Raw genomic sequence first — 22,495 nt, 5'->3', positions numbered from 1 at the left:
AATCTTTAATTTCCTCTGTGGCAAATGGGGTCTAAAGAAGTCAAGGGGAACTTCAGAGAAATTCTCATAGATGCTAATGGGAAGCTAGTGGTTTATTTTTGAGTAACATGGGGTGTAGAAAAGAGTAATTATGAAAAAAAAATGGGAGTCTAAAACGTGATCATAGGAGTTCCCTGGTGGCATAGTGACCAAGGATTTGGTGTTGTCACTGCTGTGGCTTGGGACACTGATGTGGTGCGGGTTCAGTTCCCGGCCAGGGAACTTCTACATGCTGTGGGTGCGGCCAAAAAAAAACCCAATAAAAACAAACAAAACTCAAAACACGCTTGAGCAGAAATAATCACTGCTGTGGACTGTATGAAATTGTCTACAAAGCAACCTGAGATGTTCTGCTCAAGTCTTCGATCATCAAACACCTTCTAACTTCTATTTTGGTTTTCTAGATACCTTATTGTGAAAAAGGAGATACCCTGGATAGCAAATCGAAACATGTAAGAATAAGTAATAAATATTTCCCCATCCCCCTCAAAGATGAATTTTAAAAAGAAATCAATTTTTCTGAACGTGGAAAACAAAACTGGTCACCTCTGGTGACCTCATTTCTATGCGGCCATCTGAATGGCAGCACACAGCACTCCTCTTGTTTTTATAACTGAAACGATAATAATTTAGCAGAACATCATCTGCCACTTTGTAACCAGAAATAACCAGGAATGACTTGTGTAAGACCTAGGCTTCAGGATTTTTTTCACATACATTGATGTAAAGGTTGCTTTGCCATCCCATAGATTCAAACCACCTTAAGAGTGAACAACAACCATAAATCTTAGATTTCCATGGTTTCAGATATTGAGTTTGGTTTTTGATCCTAAGCCCAGGCTTCAAGTTAGAAAAAAATAACTAAAATGAAAAATAACTCGTATATGTATTCTTTTTCCTAAAAAGATAATACGATTTTAAGACTTTTCAAGATCCAAAGTGAATGAGACCTTACAGATTTTGACCTTTTGATCTTTGTAACCAGAAACGTTTCTACAAAGTACCATAAACAGATGTTATTCCCTAGCTAATGGCTACCTGAAAGCAATTTTCAGAACAACAAAACTTATTGTCGAAAAATGAGGATTTGATATTGTGAAATTTTACTTGTAACTCAAGACAGAAGGTAGCTCAGTCAATTTCTTATGTATGGTTAACATATGCACAAAAGGCACACACACTGGTTCAAAAAAATAAGAGAAGAAATAAGGAAAACAGTTATAATATCTGATATAATTTTTACTCCTCATTTCTATTTTTTTTGCTGTCTTTATTTTTAGGGCTGCACCCATGACATATGGAGATTCCCAGGCTAGGGGTCAAATTGAATCTGCAGCTGCCAGCCTATGCCACAGCCACAGCGCTGCTACATCTGAGTCGCATCCTCAACCTACTCTGCAGCTTGTGGCCACGCTGGGTCCTTAACCCACTGAGCAAGGCCAGGGATTGAACCCAAATCCTCATGAATACTAGATGGGTTCTTAACCTGCTGAGCCCACAACGGGATCTTCTTCTCCTTAATGGAGAAGATGCTATTAAATGTTTAGGAAGCATGCATATAATAGATAAACAAGAAATTAATTTTTTGAGGTCCTAAGTATTTTGGAAACAAATAGAAAGTTTAATTTCTTCCTGGAAGAAAGTCACTCGAAGTCATTATTTTATTTGCTTTTAAAAAAAGTTCACAGGGGTGAGTATAAATTTGAAATCTGCCTCAACATAATAGATGGGTATTGGTATTGCTTTACTTGTGTAACCCTGGCCTCACAGTGGTTTCCATCATCATTCCCCTCCATATTTTTTTTACTATTTGAAATATTTTACACACATTAAATAATATATTAATAATATATATATTTCTTTAGATAAAGATATATTTTTATGTTGATATTTGTCATGTGTTATATACAATTACATATTATATCATTATATATAATAAAGGCATATAAAATAATAAATTACACTAACCTTTAAACTTAAGATGCAAGACACTGCACTGTTTGAGAAACCCCCTCTGGGCCCCACCTCTATCGTATCCATTCAACCTCTCCCACGAGTGGAGCTGCTCATCTAGTTTTTGTATTTTTTTCCTTCTGATTGACACAGTTTTACCACACATGGATATATCGTTAAACAATACATCAATAAATATTTTATGTTTTTGGACTTTACTCCTTCTCATGGTTTCACCTCTCTATATTATCTCTCTTTTTTTTTTTTTTTCAGTAGTTGTGTCTAAGTAAAAATTTTGCAATAATATTCAGGAAATGCTGGGAAAATGAAAATAATCGGAGGAGATCAAATGCTTTTAAAGATATTTGAGACCCTTGAAATATAATTTAAATATAATTATTATTATAAGGAGACGGAAGTGGAGGGCAGAAGAGAGAAACTTGAAAAATGTACAATTATTTTAAGAAGAAAATAGTGGAAGTACCAAATGCAAGTCTAAGAGAATAGCAGATTTCAGCATACACCAAGCATCAATGGACTTTGTTAAGCTATACAATTAAGTATTCTTATTAATTTACTAAGTTGACATATTTATTGAATGTCTACCATATGCCTTGGGAAAGGAAATATTGAAGTGAAGAGAAAAAGAGCAAAATGCATGTTGCTGGGCTTTTTGGAAGCACCACGCTAGTACTTTCCTTGCTGCTTGGTGTGGTAACAAAACTTTGATCTGAACCCTTTGCTTGCAGTCATAACTCCCAGAATTCCTCAAGGCTTTGCCAAAAGGTCATGGAAATTCCCCAAAGGGGGTGTGTGTGGAAGTCTATGAAAATGCTTCCTTTCTCCCTTCTGATAAGAAATATCTCTTTCCTACTGTGAAATAATTCTGAGATTATGCAAAAAAAGATTTTCATCACAGCTTGTAGAACATTAATTTGAAAAGCAAGAAAAACAGACTATCATGGTTTCTTTTCATTAATGAAAATGCAGTTTATCAACAACAAGAATTTGGAAGTTTTTCAAGAGAGAAATTTTAGAAGGGGCTAGGAAATTCAGTAAGGAATGCTTCAATTTCAGAATTAAAAACTCTGCATTACCCAGAGATTTATTTATTTATTTTTTTTGCAACTTGCCTAGGTGAGAGTACATAAGGAGTGTGCATTACTGAAATAGTTTTACTGCTGCACAGTTAAAAAATATGTGTATATGAAAAGCGTATTAGCGTACGTGTATACACACACACACACACACATATGAAATACCTCACTCAATGAATGCAGGGTTCTGCTCTTACTTCACGAACAGGTCACAGTATCAAAATATCTGCCTTTTTCCACTCCATATTCTGCCACTTTCAATTTCATAGCTTCACGGCAGCGACACGTGACATAACAATAATTGGACATCACTTCTCTTCTCTCAAAGCCTATTACTTTTCTATCTTTCTCCAAATGAAATGGCAAGAAGGTATATCAGAAGTGGAACTAGTTTGTCTGGGGACATTTCATGAACATGTTACCAGGCAATGTGTGTAATAAACTGAAAAACGAGCAAACAAAACACCGAAGCAAACACCACTCTCCCCGCCCGCAACAAAACATAATATAAACCATTCATGAATTAGAGAATTTCTACCAATAGCATTTGCCATATTTTTCCACTTTGCCTCAAATATGAAAGTTGAACTAAGAGCCACACAGGAATCTCTGAGGAATAAGTGGCTGACATTTACCAAGATACAGTATCTATGCTCTTTGTGTACATTGTTTTTCCTTTGTAAGAGATGGTTATGTAGATTTCCAGTCTATATAAACCAATAATATGAACAAAATCGGCATAATTCTGCAACACATCTTATATAAAATGTATCATTTGTATCTCAAGAAAAGCAATTGCCTTAACATAAATTCCTTCTCTAGAAACCAGACACTTTAAGGATCAGAAATAGCTCATCTCGTGATACTATGAAAAGTGCCATGTTTTATTTATTTATTTACTTCAGACTGGGTGTCTATCTAGATCATGATGTGTTTGATTCAGCGAGAAGCTTTCAATTTATCACCCAATAGTATGCCTCTTAGCGAAAGAGATTTTTTTCCCACTAGTTATTCATTTTGAAGAATTCCTTTCCTGAGAGCTACTAGAAAGCCATATAACGTTATCTTCAAGATCATCTTCACAGCCCTGGAAATCCTGAGAACAAACTACCCAGGAGAGACCTGCAGCGATGTATCAGCTAGCTTGATTCTCATCATGGCCTCAAATTATATCTCTCAGGAATGCTCAGATTTTGAAGACCGATTTCTTTGTCTTTTCCCCCTTCAGTACAAAGGAGTTTAATGAAGCAAGCAAGGAAATGTACAGGGAGCAACATGTGTAGCCAGTGCTTGTGTGCACCCATCAAACCTTGTAAGTTCCGCGGTAAAATGCATGGCCTTTATATAGAGAACAGGGATACTTAAATACTTGTTGAAAAAAAATGCATTTTAAGAAATCAGCTACTTAAAAACCCTACCTGTGCATTCTGCTTCACTATTTTCAACATCGAGGCTGGTCTAGTTACAGAAACCTTGCAGACTGGTAAGGGACCAGCCCATACTTAGATTTTGGGGAGGTTATCATGAGTCTTGCTTCGATGGCTGGCACTACGTCTTCCACAAAGAGGTAGATTTTCTACCGTCACCTCGACCTTACATTGCAAATTGAATTTCTTCTTTTAAGACCATTGCCTTCACGGCTCTGACTCGTCTTAATGGATGACAGACACCATTACCCACCTGGAACTGGAAATCTAGGAGTTCCACTGGTTGTTTCTACATTGACTCTACTGCATATTCAGCGGGTCACTAGGTCCTGTGGCTCAGGCCTCTCTGACATGATTGCGGGTCCCTCTCACTCTGTTCTCACTGACGCTTTTCTGGTCAAGGGCCTCAGCTCCAGGAATGGTTAGGAAAGTCTATCCTGTGTTCTTGACTTTGGTCTCTGCCTTCCTCACCTCCATACAGTCACAAAATTGACTTTTCAGTTACTGTTTAAGCCTTTCGGGGACTCGAGATCCTTGTGAATGAGGTTCTAACTCTTGGGTGTGGGCCAAAGGGCCCCTTCTAATGCATGACTTCCTCCCCGCCAAACTAGGCTTCTCTCTACCCACCTATTCCTCACACTCCACCACTGTCATATTTCAATGATTCATCTCTCTTCCTCCTCAAAGGGTACAATTTTTCCCTTCTTTGCTTGGTAAGTCCTTCTCGCTGGGTCTGAGATGCCTCATCACTTCCTCCTGTATTTTTACACAGAGTGCCCCTTGAAGGCAGGAATCACGACTTCGTCATCATTGCATTATGGGTGCCAAGCACTGTGCCTGACCCTTGAGTGGCTTTCTAGAACCATTCGTTCAATAAACACATGAGCTAAATAGCCAAGATGCACACGATTCACAAAACAGAGAGGAGAAAGGAGGAAACAGAAAACCGAGAACAGTTTGAACTATAGATAAACACACTGGACATAGATGAAGAGTGATGTTCTAAAAATGAAAGGGCTCGAAGAATTGAAATAAACCCATGGGCTTTGCAATCGCCCTTCCACGAAGGGCTTTGCTCGTTTTTCAAAGAATGTGTCATGGGCCTATAAGGTCACATTTGGAAAGGTATTAGACTTGCTTAATTGTGCTTTTACAAAATTAAAATCAATTTAAATTTTGTAAACGTTTCCCTTTCTCCATTTGAGTAGCGTAACTTATTTACCTCAGTAACTCAGGGAAAATATTTTGTACAGGATTCTGTTTACCCTTAGCACATCTGTGCCCAGAGAAGCGCCTAAGCCTAATAAGAACATTCCGTGATCTAGATTTAATCTAATATTTGTCTGACTTCACCCACGGAATAAACAGGGCTCATTAGTATCAAGCACACAGAATCTTTGTTTTTCATGACTGTAAGACTGACCTTTGAAATGTAATCTTGTGGTCTTAAGATTAACCTCCAATAAATCACAACATGAGTTATAGCAAATACTTCCTACCTCTCCCCCTCCTCCTCTTTCTCTCCAACACAAACACATACACAAGAAATCATTTAAGAGCTCAAAGATTTGCACGATATTTTGGATGCTTTTATCTCTCAGTTTCTAAAAACTGATATATAAGCTGTTATCTCAGGGTGATATTTATGTCATTGCCTATTAGTAACCATGAGAGGGAACAGCCTCGGATATCATATACTTTGTGCAAGAAGACACAATTATTACAGCACAAGGCATATGAATTTAGTTTACATATGCCCAATACCACTATGTTTGATACACCTGTTATAAAATAAGAACTAAAACTATGTATTAACAAGATGAATAGTTAAATTTGGGGGGAAGTGTTTATACTTAACATGTTGAGGTTTGTAAATTTTTTACTCTAATTACAAATGTAAAATAATATTTAGTTCTGATGTATAGTTTATACTTAGACTTCATTTAAGGATTTTCCTGCGCATGTAATTTAAAAATATTTTAGATATTTTCAAAACATATTTCTGTGGTGTTTTCAAATATTGATGTTAAAATATTTACTAATTGTGTTTTCCTATGTCTCATGATTTTTTTTTCCAATTTTCAATATGTTGAAAAGATTCATGTGATTCATAATAATTCACACATAAGAATGGTTAAAATACCACACAATGTATTTTTAGGCCCTCTTAGAAATATATCAGTGAAGTATTAGCAAGAATCAAGGTATTATTCAAAGGCAATAGGGATTCTTTCTTTAGTTTTCTAAATAGATAAGACAAGCTTAGAAGCATTTTAATAACAAATAACTACTGAAGTAAACACGTTCTGGAAAAATTAGGTTATGGTTATATGTTGGAAGAGCGTCAAAACTCCACCAAGTGAGTAAGTGTGATTTCTGAAGTGGGCATTAAAATTCAGTGTACACTGCTTCCTATGATGTTGAACCTTTATCTGCAAAATGAGAAAGTTGGAGAGATTTTTGCAGCAATTTAAAATATGGAAATAGCTCTCTTCTGGCTGATTTACGACGTGTGTGGAGTAGTGAATGAGTGAACTTGAGTTTAGCCTGGGAACACTTTTCCACCACATAACATTTCAGGCTTAATCCTGCAGGATGGTTTCATCTATTTCTCATCTCCCTCCTATGCCAAAGGCGCCCTGTAAAGAGTCCCAGATCACCCGGTGTTGTTGGGCTGGTCATCCTACCCAGTTAATAACACAGGGCAATGCCAAACCTAACACACATCAGGGAGAGAGTTATTTATAATACACACTACTTTAAAATGCTGAGGAAATGTCAGAAGTTCCGAGAGTTTGAAACACAGCACAGTCAGTTTGTTCATTATTTTGGCTCCAGGCAGAGCAACCTGAGTTTGAATCCTCATTTTTTTTTTTTTTTTCAATCTGTAAAATGGAGCTGAGACTTTGTGCCGGATGAAATGAGAAAAAGCCTGCAAAATGCCAGCCTAACACAAATCATGGCACACAAAGTTCTCAAAAAACATCAATTGTGTTCTGCTCACTATTTGAAACTGTGACTTTTGTTTTTCTACGTCCTTGAAATAGAAAAATGTTTTCTTCTTGACACTCATATGATAATCTTTCAAGAAGGACTTTTAAAAAATTGTGATGTAGACAAGGGTATCTCTTTCTTTTGATTTCTTATCCCTTTAAAAACACCATTTCAGCTAGACTATTTTGGGGGGTACTCCATAGGCCAGATCAGTGGTTTTCTAATTGTTTCATTGAGCAGCAGCCCTCTTTTCGCCAAATAAAATCTTAAAGTGATCCTCGATAGATACAGATACAGGTCATATCAAAGCAGTTTTTTTGAAGCAGGAATGGGTGGCTGAATGGGAGGGATACAGAGGCCCAAGGACCCCCAGCATTGCTCAGAATGTGAAGAATATTGAACGTGACCAATTCTGTTTTAACTAGAGCCCACAGATGCATGGAGAGGTGTGGTCCACAGCTCTTTTTTACAAAGTTTAAGGGAAAAAACACTTGATGCAGAATCTAAACGTTCATCTGGATGACTAACAAATAACTGGATACAATACCTCTGTACCCAGGTTCGCTTTGGGTACTCAATCCTATTGGTTTCCAGCTCTCACCTGATGTTGATAACACTCTACAGATAATGTATCATTAAGCATTACTGTGTATTCTAATTTCAAGGATAATAATCATCTAACGTCCATTACATTCCTGTGGCATGATTTTTATTTCAGTTATAACAATGAAACTTCTCTTTCTCAGGGATCACTGATTGAAAAATATTTCTGTTGAATGAATTGTCTAATAAACTGCGATTTGGATGTGACATTCTAAACACCGCCAAGTTTTAACATACGCACTTAACTATCCCTGGCTAGAGACAAAAGAGTAGAGGCAGACTTAATCTCTGCTTTTGTGCCCAACGAATGCCCGGCAGCCACAAGGCCTGCCACAGGACGATAGGCAAGAAGATGAACAGTGGTTACCAAGGGGGAAAGAGGTGACGTTGGCGAATAGTGCCCTAAAGCACATGGTGGACCTGTTCAAAGGGGTTCAGGCATTACTTGGTGCTGAAAGACTCTGCCCTGGATCTTTAAACCACACTGACCTTTCATTCCATTTTTCCTGTCTCATTTCCTCTGGGACTGCCCTCCCTTAATCTTTTTAATGGTCCCTCTGTGAATATGCCATGCCTCCTGGGTCATTTTTAGACATTTTAACAGGGATGGTCTGAAGAAAATGCAGTCTGGTGGAGAAGGATGCAGTTTTCCTGAAATTACACTCCCAGTCAGCTGGGTGCTTTATCTATCTCTATCTATCTATCCATCCATCTATCCATCTATCTTTTTTTGGCCACCCCGTGGCATATGGAGGTCTCAGGCCAGGGACCCGATCCCAGCCACGGTCGTGACCTATGCAGCAGCTGTGGCAATGTCGGATCCCTGACCCCCTGTGTGGGGCTGGGGATCGAACCCGCATCCAGAGTCTGCGTCCCAGCACTGCAGAGATGCCGCAGATCCCTTTGTGCCCCAGAGGGAACTCCTGGCTGTCTTATTTACTCAGAGGAGGACTCACTGGGCTCTTGAATGCCTGCTTCATTGATTCCTCTTACACGTTCTCCCACACTCCAGTGCTTGCCTCTCCTATTAAAACATTCTCACTTTCCTTAGCTTTTATTTATCAAGTATACCTTTATATTTCAAAAGCTTTATCAGTTTTATTCAATTGTGGGCCACAACCAATACTTCATTCTGATCAATGCTGCGGTTCACGAAGCAAAATGGAATGTTTTCTCTGTTGGAAAGTGCTCTCAGTTGCTCGACCCACACTGATTTAATACCAGCTTTTTAGGAAAATAGAAACAGTATGTATTAAATATACACAATCCATTTTTAGATGCAGTCCATTTTCATCCTGATTTCAGAAAACATTAACTGGGAAGAAACCCTGCATCTCAGAAGAATTATGGTTAAGTAACTAAGACCAGGCTTAAACACCAACACTCTGACATCACAGGCAAGGGACCCCGTGGCCACGTGCAGGGCTCTTCCATGTGACTCGTGCTGAACCCTTTCTTCTTACAGAATCTCCTGACTGGTCTTCCTGCTTCTGCCTTTGACCACCTACCAGCTGTTCACGGTACCACATTTAAAGAGTCATCCTATTCTGATGACTGATTTCTACCGTTATGAACCCACACTTGGAAGAAAGCCAGTGGTGCAGGAGCCAGCTCGTACCAGTTCAAAAGAGGTGGCTATTAAATTTTTAAGCATTTTGCGAGCTGGTTAGACAGGGCCATGATTAAAAATTAAATTATATAAACTGATAAGTCAATAAATTATTTATAAAACAACAGTACCAAATACTCAAAGCTTATCAATTTCTAATTATTTTACTACATTTTACTATTATCGATGCCCTTGTAATACTTTACAGCTCTTTTATCTGCATGTTAGAAATACTATAGAAGGGTGCACGCTGCACTTGTCTTCCCAACTCCTCATTCAACAGTTCGGTCACAAGTGAACTCAGCCCCGGCCAGAGTATTTCCATCTCAGTAACTGGCAGATGCTATAAACCAAAGGCAAGTCTCCCCTTTTATCTGTGCACATGGTGTTTTTCCATCCCAATGCCACCCTTCTGCCAGGTTGTATAATTCAGAGAAACACTTCCTTCCTGAGCCTAGGAGAAACCACACATAGTCCTGCCACAGGGCCTTTGCACTTGCTGTTTCTTTTACCCATCATGCACTTCCCCCCAGAGAGCCCCTTGGCTTCTCAATCAATATGTTTCAGGTGTCTGCTAAAATGTCACCTTGTCAGTGAAGCTTTCTCTGATAATGCCGTTTATCAGGACAAACGTCCCCTCCCCCATCCTTTGGCACTCCTTCTCCTATCCCTGCATTATTTTCCTTCATTGCATTTCTCAATAACTGATAGACTAAATCTTTAATTTTTGCTCTGTTGCTGTCTGTTTCACCCCACCACACAATATAAACTCCAGTGGAGTGCAGGCTTCGTTTGATTCCCTGTAGCTGCAGGACCTGGAACAGTGCCTGGCATGAAGCAGGTAATCAATAATATTGTGAAATAAATAAGTGAATGAATGACAATTGTGACAAAAACTCTGATTTTACATATATATACTTTCAATTTACATATAAAACATACATATGTGTATTCATACGTACCTAATATAAATTTATAAACATCATACATATAGATGTATACACACACACATATATAGACTAGAGATCCAATACTTGGATGAGTTTCAGCTGTGATGCTGATGAACACATATTATCGGATCTTTAGTTGAGAAACCCGAATATGACCAGAGATACTTTCCAACACAGTTAAACGGCAGGGTCTGTTTCTTTGGCACATAATCAGTTTCTCTTTTTGTCTGGACAACGCGTGAGGACCTGAATCTGATGAATTCCCTACCTTGCAGACACTGGTTCTGGTCATTATTGGAAGGACATCAAGGCAAAGCCTTGACCTAGTTTAAGAAAGGTGGCTTTCATATATATACACACACACACACACACACACACACACACACACACACACATATATAAAGAAGAATACATCCTGAAAGGAAGTAGAAACTTTAGTTAAAAGGGCAAATACTTTTCCTGAATGGGGACAAAAGAGATGAAAAACAAGAAGAAAATAAACAGAAAAAACCAAGGGATGAATAGAAAAAAGGGAGGAACAATATACATCCAAAGGGAATGAACTGGTAACAGAAGACGATGCTCTGTAGGTATTTTAGACTCTCCCCCTTATTTTCCAGCATATTTCCTCCACATTCAATAATAATGATCTAATTATAGGCAGTTTGCATTAAAATCTTTCTATTGATGGGTTTTATAAATCATTTTGGACACATTAAGGGCAGACACATATCTGCAACATTTTAATCTGTATTTCAAAAAAGACATAGAACAAAACATTTCAACTTTCTTAAATTACAAAAGACAGGAAATGAATTTTCCAAGTTTGATCCCGTCCCTACTCCAGGAATCTCCACCTCTGTATTCAGGAATCATCTTCAGCTATGAAAAACTAGCTGTAGTTTTGTTAATTCTTTGCCCACAGAGTAACAGTAATGAAATGGAAAGCTGACCTACGAAGGGCATCCTGTTGGCAGAGTTAAGAGTTGGCCATGTAGCCCAAGGTGCTGGCTGAAGTCTGAATGTCTCTTTCCTTCTTTTCTTTCTCCCCTCTTCTCTTCTTGTGAGCAGAGCCTAACCCTGAACCTGGCACAGGGTAAGTGCTCAGGAAATATTTTTGGAGTGAATGAATGAAGAACTAAAATAAATAGGATGACTGACTTGGCCTGGACTGCCTTGACTTCCTCTTCTTCTGATTCTTTATGGACATGCGAAATTTAGGTAATTGCTCTCTAAGCCCTGAACTATAAATGGTAATTAAGACAAATGAGAGAAGCCAAGTTGCAGGTGGTATTTTCTCCAAGAATAACACAAGTGGGCTATGACATCCACCCTTGACATTCGTTTTCACCTACTCAAACAATTACCTGGGATTTCCATTTGGTAATGACACAGAATCATTATTCAGGATGCAACACCTTTGGAAGTACAATGAAGCCCTGTGTTTCTATGACTCAGCCACACTATGTACCCTGTGCTAACAGGAGGGAAGGTGAGGTGGAGTGTACAACGACTCGTTTCCCTGCACATTACAAATCATTTTGGGGAAGGAAGCAGCCTTATTAGGCAGCATGCTTGTGCAGCTCTGTCGGATACCAAGTCAGGAGCAATGATTGCTATGGAATTATGCTATCCTAGAATTAATAGGATATTAATGTAGCTGCGCTTAGTTTCTGGCAAGAGTAAGTGAAATACTCTGAAGCAAAAGTAATCTCACGGGCCTCAGGAATGGGGCCTCGGTACTCTATTTGAAAAAAAAAAAAAAAAGACTAAGTTTTCATTGCATTAAAATCACAATAATTATAATACAAAAGTCAACTCATTATGCCGGTGCCTTGAAGGTTGACCAAAACACTGATGTGCACATGCTCGCTGACTCTGGAAAGCAGTACATTAGGACAGCTGCTGCTTGAATGCCATTGCTCCCTTTAAGTCTATCATCTCCACTCACACATCCCGGGAAGGCAGCATCTAGGCCGCTGTAGTGATGGTCAGAGAGACCATTGAAAGGGAGCGTGGGAATGGAGGAGACCAAGAGTTCCTTCTCCATGGGGGGGGGGGGAGGCAAACCCAAGAGCTAGTGCTGATGGAAAGACATCGATGGGAAATGATCAGTTATTCTTAGGAGGCAGAGCAATGTGATAGGCAACCACGCGTGGGTCACAGTTCTTAACCAAAAAAGCTGGCCACCTCCTCGTGCATGTGGGTTCTGAGTGGATCGGCCCTCAGGGCCTCAGACTGCAACGTTATGATGCAGAGCCCCTGTTCCCTTTGGCCCCCTGCACATCGTTCTGTGGTGTGGTTAGAACTTGCTTAATTTTCTCTGAGTCTGAAAGCCCCCTGAGTTCAGAGGCTGCGTCTGTTTCACCCACCATGACATCTCCAATCCCCAGCCCAGCTCCTGGCACGTAGCAGGCATTACATCAATATCTGTTGATTGAATGAGGAGAGCTATTGTGCAGGTTAAATGAGTCAGTACATGTAAAATACCTGGCACACTCAATAACTCTTCAGCTGACTATTTCTCTTCTGTCCTCAATAAACATAATGTATGAAAATGTTTAATTTATAACCCCAATACTGAAAGATTGAGTTATAATGCTGATACATATGTATTGTTACTAATTATCCTATATTTTTATATCAACCTCAGAAAATGAGAAGTTTCTAAACATTGAATTCCTACAATATTTCTACAAAATAGGTAAGGGAAAAATTCAGGCCCCTTGTTAAGACGTCTTGATACTGAAAATTATCTAGGGAAGAAAGAATATGACCTTACCATTTCTATACAACCAAGCTCTTTTGGTGAATTAGAAATACATTTTTATTTACTAAACTATGATTTATACACAGGACTACACATATTGCATAGAATGGAGATACGTAATTTTTACAGTTCAAGAAAGCAGACATAGTATATACATTCTTTATCAAGCATGCACACAGAAGCGTTTGTAGATCTGTGTTGGGAACATGGGAATTCCTGCTACAAGGCCAATGCTTTCTCCTCTAGAATATACAGGCTTCTAAGAGCCATCCGTGTACATGAAAATGCCATCCAACCTCGCTTCTCCCTGGATTACAGAGGACCAAAGTTTCTTGGTGCCTAGCTGGGTCATGAACTGAGGGAGCGTCAATGAGTCTACCCTCCATTTCTACAGAAGATGAAAGGTGGGTTTAGAGGCAGAGAAATGATGTTAAATAAAATCAAGGACAAGGCAGCTCCTTTGTCTGAAGAGATTGATTTTCCCTTTGCCTCAAAAATTCAGCTGGGACCATCTCCCTCCTAACAGTTGAACCCACATAATGCTAAAGGCTTGATCTCCTTCCCTCTACATAAACCTCATTACCTACGCATTTCAAACCTTTGGAAAAAAAAAAAAAAACCTTCAGGTGCAAAAAGGAGATGGTTAAATGGCCCCCCGGAGGCCCTTTGTAGCCACATGACTCTATTAAAATGTGCGGTCCTATCTGCCTAAGTACTTGGAGAGGATGAAGTACATCCTTCAAAGTGATGATTTCATTCTGTAAACCTATGGCCTGGTTTCCTTAGAGAGCACTTGTCTGCTTTCTATTTTCTCAGTTGAAATCAGATAAAAATATTCCCAACACTGTCTCACGTTTAAGCTAGTGGACTCTTCCCACGCATTTAACCATTTACTTAGAGGAGATGGGAGTGTTTAGTGATTGAGACACAAATTGATTCTCTTGGGATTTGGCCACTGTCCTAGTTGTGTGACTCTGAGTTAACTATCCGACTTTTATAAGTCTCATTTTCTAAGTGTGTCAAGTGAGAATACAATAGCACTAACATCTTGTACTGTTACAAGGATTAATTGACATAATTTATGGAAAGCACCCAGCTTCATGCCCCTGAAAACCTCAGTAAATATTATTATTATATTTCCCCATTATTTCAGTTCTTAGTTTTTTTCTTTCTCAACCGGGTTGTGCCCAACAGAACACAGACAGGGCTGTGCAAAGTTCATTGGTGGTGTGGCCGCTTTGTCTCGTGTGTCATATTTTAAGCTAGGATACATGAATCCAAGGAAGAAACTTCCTCCACTTCCACTCTTGATCCTAACCTATCAGAATATAAAGTTCACAGCTTCATAGCTCATGGCCAATGATTTGGATTCAGCGTGCCTTTCTCTTTTTCTGATGGCCACCTCTCCAATCCAGCCAAAGGAGACTACTTTCTGTCTCTTGAGTTCACTTCCGCATCTTTGTTTATGAGTTTTCTCCTCCAAGTCTGTCCGAAGCTGATCTGTTCTCCAGTGCTTGGGGCATATGTCTTCTCCTCCATGAACTCATCTCAGATCTCTTTAGGGCATCTTTTACTCCTTGGAATTTCCAGACATCAACCTTGCCATTGCTTGAAGAAAGGCTGTCGTCCTAATTTGACGGCCGAATCAAAATTCAGCTTCATGTCTTTTGGTTGGTCACTTTACCTCTCTTAAGTTTATTTGTAGTGGGGATAATAAAGCCACTCCAAACGGTTTTTGTAAAGCTAAAGGAAAAGCCTTGGTTCTGTGCCTGGGCCATAGTCACTGTTCAGTAAAGACCCCCTGCCACCGTCTAAATGGCTCACAAACATGAAATCACTTTCCAGTGACTGGATTTGAACATTTCCCATGGCTTCTACGACTCCATCATTTACTTCTTTTAAAACATTTGCTAAAGATGTGGTCTGCTCAAGTTCAAGTCAGAGTAAACAAGGCTTTTGCTATTGGGAAGCTTATTATCTTTGAAAATTTGGAAACTTCATAACACCGCAGAGTGCATAAGGTGCATGCATATGTAAGGACATACATCAAACACTGTAGAGTGAGGGGTGGGGGTGAAGGGAGCCAGGGTCAAAGAAGGAAATAAAACAAGTCTTGCAGGAATGGATAATAATGTGCGAGGAACTGCGGGTATGATTAACTCAACTTTTTTTTGCTCTCGGGGGTCCATTTAAAAACACAAACTTAAGACTCAGCAGCTCACAAATGTGAATTGTAGAGTTCCCATTTGTGCTTTTTACACTTAGAACGTGAACAATGGGTAAGGTTTTATGGCTGAAAAGTCTGTCACATGGAATTTATAAAGATCTTAGGGTAAAATTAGAAATGTGACCTGCCCCTTCAGAATGGTGTTCTTTGAACTTTCCTTGAGATGCCCATATGTATTCCATAGGACTGAGCCAAGCCTCTTAATGAAAATCGTGAAGTATGTGAAAAGAGTACCCCCCCTTCAGACACACTTTGTCATAGGCTCAAAGACATGCCAAAGAGAATTAGGTGTCTACTCAAACCCTCTGCGAGTGTAGACAACCAATTAACACGCTCAACTCCAATCACCACGGCCAGGATGAGCCAGCCGAGCGTTAAAGTCAATTTTTGCATGTGCTATCATCATTGAAAATTAGGGAGCAGTAGCTTAACTGAAATAAAAAGAGAAGTCCATTCTCTCAGTGATCTGTATCTACAGACGAGAAAGAGAAACGGCACTTTTAATCAGAAAACTGTCAGCTCCAAAAGGTATCATCCGTGATGCTACAGAGTCACATAAAAGATGTGCCAGTCATACTTAAAATAGCACTGATGCTTAACAAAAAATAAAACCATAAAAATATACAGCAAAGAAAAGAATGGAAAGCCCGGGAGAAAGTCCTAAAAGCAAAGAATCTGCAATTTTCCAGGCTGTCACTGCCCTTTAGGTATTACGATGATGCCATGGAAAGAGGCCCTGGCAACCAAAGTGCGTAACACAAGCTTTAGGGAGTTCAAAGGGGGTAAATCTGGCCATCGCTCTCAGACCACCTGCATCTGGTCGGAGAGTGTATGTGTGAACTCCCAAGAGCAGCTCCACTGGCACATTGGTCAGGAAGCTGCCACCCAGTTAGGTTCCTAGCACGTTGCAAGGAAGGCCCCGGGTTATTCAGAGTTTAAAGACATGTACTTTGACAAATGAAACGCTACATATTTTGTGAATTGGTAGCTCTCTAGGCATACATATATTTGGAGCTCAAATACTTTTTCTTTTTTTTTTTTTGTCAGTTTTTCTTAAACTTTTTAACATTAAAGTCTAGTTGCTTTACATTGTGGTGTCAATTTCTGCTGTACAACAAAGGGAGTCAGTTACAGACATGGAAATACATCCATTCTTTTTCAGATTTTTCCTTTTCAGACTATTTCTCAGACTATCTCAGACCATCACAGGTATTGGTTAGAGTTCCCCGGGCTATACGGCAGGTCCCCACTGGCCAATCATTCCATATACTACATGCGCCTATGCCAATCCCAAACTCCCAGTCCCCCATAAGTTTATAGTGAACAACAGCAGCACTCCCCAACCCCAAAGGGGACAAAGTTGCAGCAGGTAAAGAACTACTGCTCCCTCTGTTGCCTTCTACACATTGTGTCACCCTGGATGTTTTCTACTTAACTGATGTACTGCCAAAGCCTGATAAATGACTTCTTCTCTTCTTCTAACCACCTCCTGAACCTGGGGCTCCAAATTTCCTTCATCTAATTCTTTACTATCTGCTCTTTCACCTTCCTTCATCCCATCCACGCAAAGTCTTTCAAGTCGCATCTCTATGCTGATAACACAAAAATCTACACTTCTTTTTTTTATAAAGCTTTGACTCTCTTCCCAGGTCCACCCTTAATTCTCCAACATGTTAACCCATGGAAACATCTGTGTATTTTTTTTTTTTTGTCTTTTTGCCATTTCTTGGGCCGTTCTCACAGCATATGGAGGTTCCCAGGCCAGGGGTCGAACTGGAGCTGTAGCCGCCGGCCTACTCCAGAGCCACAGAAACGCGGGATCTGAGCCGTGACTGCAGCGTATACCACAGCTCACGGCAATGCTGATCCTTAACCCACCGAGCAAGGCCAGGGATCGAACCTGCAACCTCATGGTTCCTAGTTGGATTCATTAACCACTGAGCCATGACGGGAACTCTGGAAACATCTGCGTATTAAAGAATGAATGGGAGTGTGCTCAGTGCTGTGGGAGAGGCAATGGACATGAATTCCACTCTCAAGGAATTTCAAATCTAGTGGCAGAGGCCTAACTACATTGCAAAAGATGACAAAGCTAGTTAGAGGCTGAGCTGAGACTAGGACTTGGGCCCCCTGACTCTCCTTTCAGCATCCCTGGTAACTGACTTTAAAAAGGAAAACACAAGCATATCTTCTGAGACCTTAAGTGTATAGCAGAGTTTCCTGGTGCTATTTTACATTGTCATCTTTTTTCCTCATTAAATGAATAAGGCATGCATAAATATTATGAGAGAATTGGTAAGGCTAAGTCTCAGAGTGTATATTTATGTCTTACTAAGTCTGCATAATGCATTAGCTTCAGGTCCAGAAGAAATTTTTTAAAGATGGGGTCCGAAAACAGGCCGATGTTGGGGGTCGGCCTCAGAAAGATTTAAGAAGTTTAGTGTGGCCTTGGAAGAGTGGGCTCAGGTGGAGCTCCCCAAGTCGGACACCTGAGAGGCAGGTAAAGATGAGGACTAAGCACCACGGGGATGATGCCGAGCTTATGAGGTGAACGGACCCAAGTTTGGTTTAGTGAACTCATTTGACACTTGGGTCAGTAACATACATCCTTCCTACTTAAACACAACTTTGGGAAAGTCCTGGTTGCCTACCTCGACCATTGACTAAGAAATTATAAATTAAGTGACTTTAATGATTAGAGGAGAGGAAGAGGAGAGGAAGACACACTTTCGTTCCTTGTTGCCAGGTCACATAGGGAGCATACTCTGAAGACAAGAGTATTCGTATATTATTACATAATAGTAGTCTAGATTGCAGACTAGCATAACTGCTATGTAAATTTTTACCTATTTCAAATGTGTCTTTTAAAAGTATATTTAAAATTCCCTCTACAAAAACACCATTTGATAATTGTTCCTTCCGTGTCTTGATTCAATCTTTTTGTATTAATAAATGAAAAAAAAAATCCACAGCTCTAAACATGGTAAAGTGAAGCAACAATATATGAGTATTCCCATACACTTTGAAATTTTACATTCAGAGTACGGGCATGTGACACATTCATAAATATTTTTTTTTTTGTTCTCAAGCGTGCTAATGTTGGCTGCTAAGATGCACTTAGTTCACACACACTTACATTTCAGAAACCGCTTACAGAGAAGCATCCAAACGCCACCTTTTATGATTGCTTTTTCACTCACAGATATATTAATCATCAGTCTAAGACTGAGAAACTATCTTTTCCTGCATAATCCAAAATGAAGTTGTTACTGGTGAACAAAATTACCTATTCATATGAGACCTTTCATATAAAAGAGGATATTTAAAGCATTTGTGAGCTAGTTTCACTTTTATTACTTGTTTAATATATCAGAGTTGTACACACACCAAAATAAGGTGCCAAATTGCTCTGTTACTGAGATGAAGTCACATACAACCCAGATATTCCACTTTAGACTGCATGCGATGGGACTTAAAGTGAACAGAATCCATGTACATCAGATCGAGTAGAGATTTTCAGAGAATCTTCATTTTTAAAAACTGAAGTAGAATTAATTACAAAAGGGTAATTAGTTTCAGGATACAGCATAGGAATGCAATATTTTCATAGCTCATACTCCATACAACGTTACCACTAAATAGCGACACGACTCCCTGCGCTGTGCATTACATCTTTGTAACATTCATTTTATACCTAGTAATTTGTGCCTCTTCTATCCCCTGTACCTATTTTGCCCCTCTCCCGACTCCTCTGCTCTCTGGTAACCACTAGCTTGTTCTCTGCATCTGTGAAATAGTATGGTTCTGGCATAAGAACAGACACATAGATGAATGCAATAGAATAAAAAGCCCAGAAATCAACCCAGGCACCTACGGCTGAGAAGCTTCATTTTTGAGGCCAGTGTGACCGAAAGGCTTCTGTTGATAATACAGGATGTTGCCCTGCCTTAATTAATTTATTTATTTTTTGTCTTTTTGCCATTTCTTGGGCCGATCCTGCAGCATATGGAGGTTTTCGGGCTAGGGGTCGAATTGGACCTGTAGCTGCCGGCCTACACCAGAGCCACAGCAACGTGGGATCCTAGCCTCATCTGCAACCTACACCACAGCTCACGGCAACGCCGGATCCTTAGGATCCTTAACCCACTGAGCAAGGTCAGGGATCGAACCCACAACCTCATGGTTCCTAGTCAGATTCGTTAACCACTGAGCCACGACAGGAACTCTGTGCTGTGCCTTTAATGGTGCACACCACTTCCTGCTGCTCCGAAAATTGAGTTGAACCTCACCTGAGCTTCTCAGGCGTTCACACAGGGATGGAACAAGACCTGATGCTTTGAACTGAGAACACGGCAACTACACTGTGAGCTGGAAGCTGGTAAATAGGTTTCCGTAGGGGAAGCTACAGTGCTGGGTGGACATAGGGAGAGGAAAGCAAGAGAAAAAGGGAAGAAGGAAGGAGAGAAGAGAGACCTGGCACTAGATTTCCGTCTTTACTGTTAACACAGTATTGGGGCTTAGCAGCAGTTTCACAGATGGGTGACCACTAGCAAATCTTTCAGCTACTGACAGCAGTTTCATTCTCTTATCCTCCCACTGGATTATGGGGAGGGCTGGCATCTCTAGGAAGAAGGCCTTTGAGGACTATAAACTCTTGACATCATTCGTAAGGAATTTTTACCATTAGCATCATTGCCTCATCCAGAAAGAGGCTGATTACTCATGGTTAGTGATAAACAGAATCAAAGAAAAGCCATGTTTGATCACCTACCAACTTAGGGAAAGATGGAATCACAGATGGTCACAGGCTTGGTACACGATCAAGCGGACCAAACAAAGTGCCTCATTGCAATAAGTTTATCCCTCTGGAAAGTACTAGACTAGAAATGACCATCCAAACACTGAAGGAAGCTCTGTGGTTGTTCTAGGAAAGCAGGTCTCAAGGTAAATAACACTGTGGTGCATGTTTGAAAGTTGCTAAGAGGGTGGATCTCAAAAGTCTCCATCACAAGAAAAAAAAAATAACTATGGATAGTGATGGATGTTGATTTATTGTCATCATCATTTTGCAATATACACAATTGTTAAATCATTCGTTCTACACCTGAAACGAATAAAATGTTATATGTGATTATACCTCCATAAAAGTATTTAAAAGCTGGTCTCTGTTGAATGACATCGAATCTGGTCAGGCAGAACCCAGTGACTGTCTCTCCTGTCCTTTGTCTTATATTCCTAGATGTTCCATCGACCTTGGCTGGTTTAGATGCAATGTTGTCAGTGCCCCTTTCGAGTAATATGTTAAACATTGAAATGTGAGGGAATTGTAAGTATCCCAAATATTCATACAGCCACTTTGATTTTCCCTTCCCCACGGCATTCCCTTCACATAAGCAATACGAATTAAAAAACTTCTTTGCTTAGAATTATTGGTTTATGTTTAATTATCTGTGTGATTTGGGACATGTGACTTATTTGAGTCCTGTTTTCTTCATTTGTAAACAAGAGACATTATATCAGTTGATATCTGCAGTTACTATTAACTCTAATTCATGCTAAGAATCTATGACATGAGTGAGACCAAGACGACATCAACACCAACATTTCAAAGTCATGCCATTTTAGCTCATACTTCCATTTAAAACAACGATTCTTCTTACCAACATGAAACAGAATACAGAGGGCACTTAATTAAATATGTGCTAAGCCATCAGATAAGATAATTTACACCAACCAAAAGTAAAATGGCTTATTAAAATGCTTTCACTAGTGCCCTATCCCAAGATCCGCTATTATGCATTTCTAACTTCCATCAACTTTCTAATTAAAAAAAGACAAAATGCAAACTTTTATTAAAGGATTTTAAAACGTGTCAAAGAATTTAGAGAGGTATGCCTTTGCTTTTTAATGAAAAACCAAATGCAAATTGACAGAGTAGTGATAAAACAGTGGATGAAAAGATATAGGAAATTATTTTTACGTGGTTAAAGTGACTCCAGGGTTTAGCTCATTGTCCGTTTGTTCATTTGAAAATAAAGTGGCCTACATGCAGCTTCTGTAACTCCCTAAGTGAGCCTTAGCATGGAAAAATACCCATGAATGTGCACAAATAAATATTTCTTTGTTAAATATCAAGAAGGGAATATTTACATCTTGCATACAATATTATACTCCACATTTTGAAAGCAAACACAATACTCCTTAATGCTACTTATCATTTTTAATCCCCAAAGTTATTTTGAAAACAAGAATACCAAATGATTCTTGTTTGGTAATCACAGGAAAATATGTCCATAGGACATTTAAGATGAATTATTACAATGAGTCTGTTGTAAAAACAGTATATTTTATGGGTCAGAATGACATAGAATATTTATCTTCATCATAAGAAAGAGTCTCTGTGAATTAGTTATGGTGTTAGCTCTCTAGAGCAATCAATTCTCTCCTCACTCATGGAATAAATATATTTTACTGCGGTCATCATGCATTCTTGTAGACTGCTAAGGGCTTCAGACTGCTCTCAGGTTCATGGGTACATAAATTTATTTCTGTGGGTGTAGCCCCACATGATCTGCATACTGAGGATAGAAAGCAGAAATTTGCAGATTTATTCCCAAATGAGTGCAGAATGTCAGGAAATAAAAATATATATATATTAGTCTTATTGTCCTGTCAAAGTATTTTGCTTTTTAATTTAGTCAAATAATATGCATCAAGACACTTCAGCAAGATGAACTACCTGTCTCTTAGGAAATCAGAGAAAAGCATACTAAGGTTGAAGTTCCCACCTTCTTTCCTACTCAGAAAGTCATTTACAAACTCCTCT

The 22,495-nt window shown here is 39.3% G+C and overlaps 1 protein-coding gene across 1 annotated transcript in view; it reads right to left on the bottom strand.

Moving 5' to 3' along the window:
* The window catches only part of GPC6 (glypican 6), a 1,121,514-nt gene that overhangs the window by 272,168 nt on the left and 826,851 nt on the right, over nt 1-22,495 (bottom strand). The gene's annotated exons all lie outside the window — the stretch shown is intronic.

The sequence above is a fragment of the Phacochoerus africanus genome, chromosome 13, assembly GCF_016906955.1.
Source record: "Phacochoerus africanus isolate WHEZ1 chromosome 13, ROS_Pafr_v1, whole genome shotgun sequence".
Classification (NCBI taxonomy): domain Eukaryota; kingdom Metazoa; phylum Chordata; class Mammalia; order Artiodactyla; family Suidae; genus Phacochoerus; species Phacochoerus africanus.
Note: the sequence above shows the minus strand (reverse complement) of the source record. Positions and strands in the feature narration are given on the sequence as shown.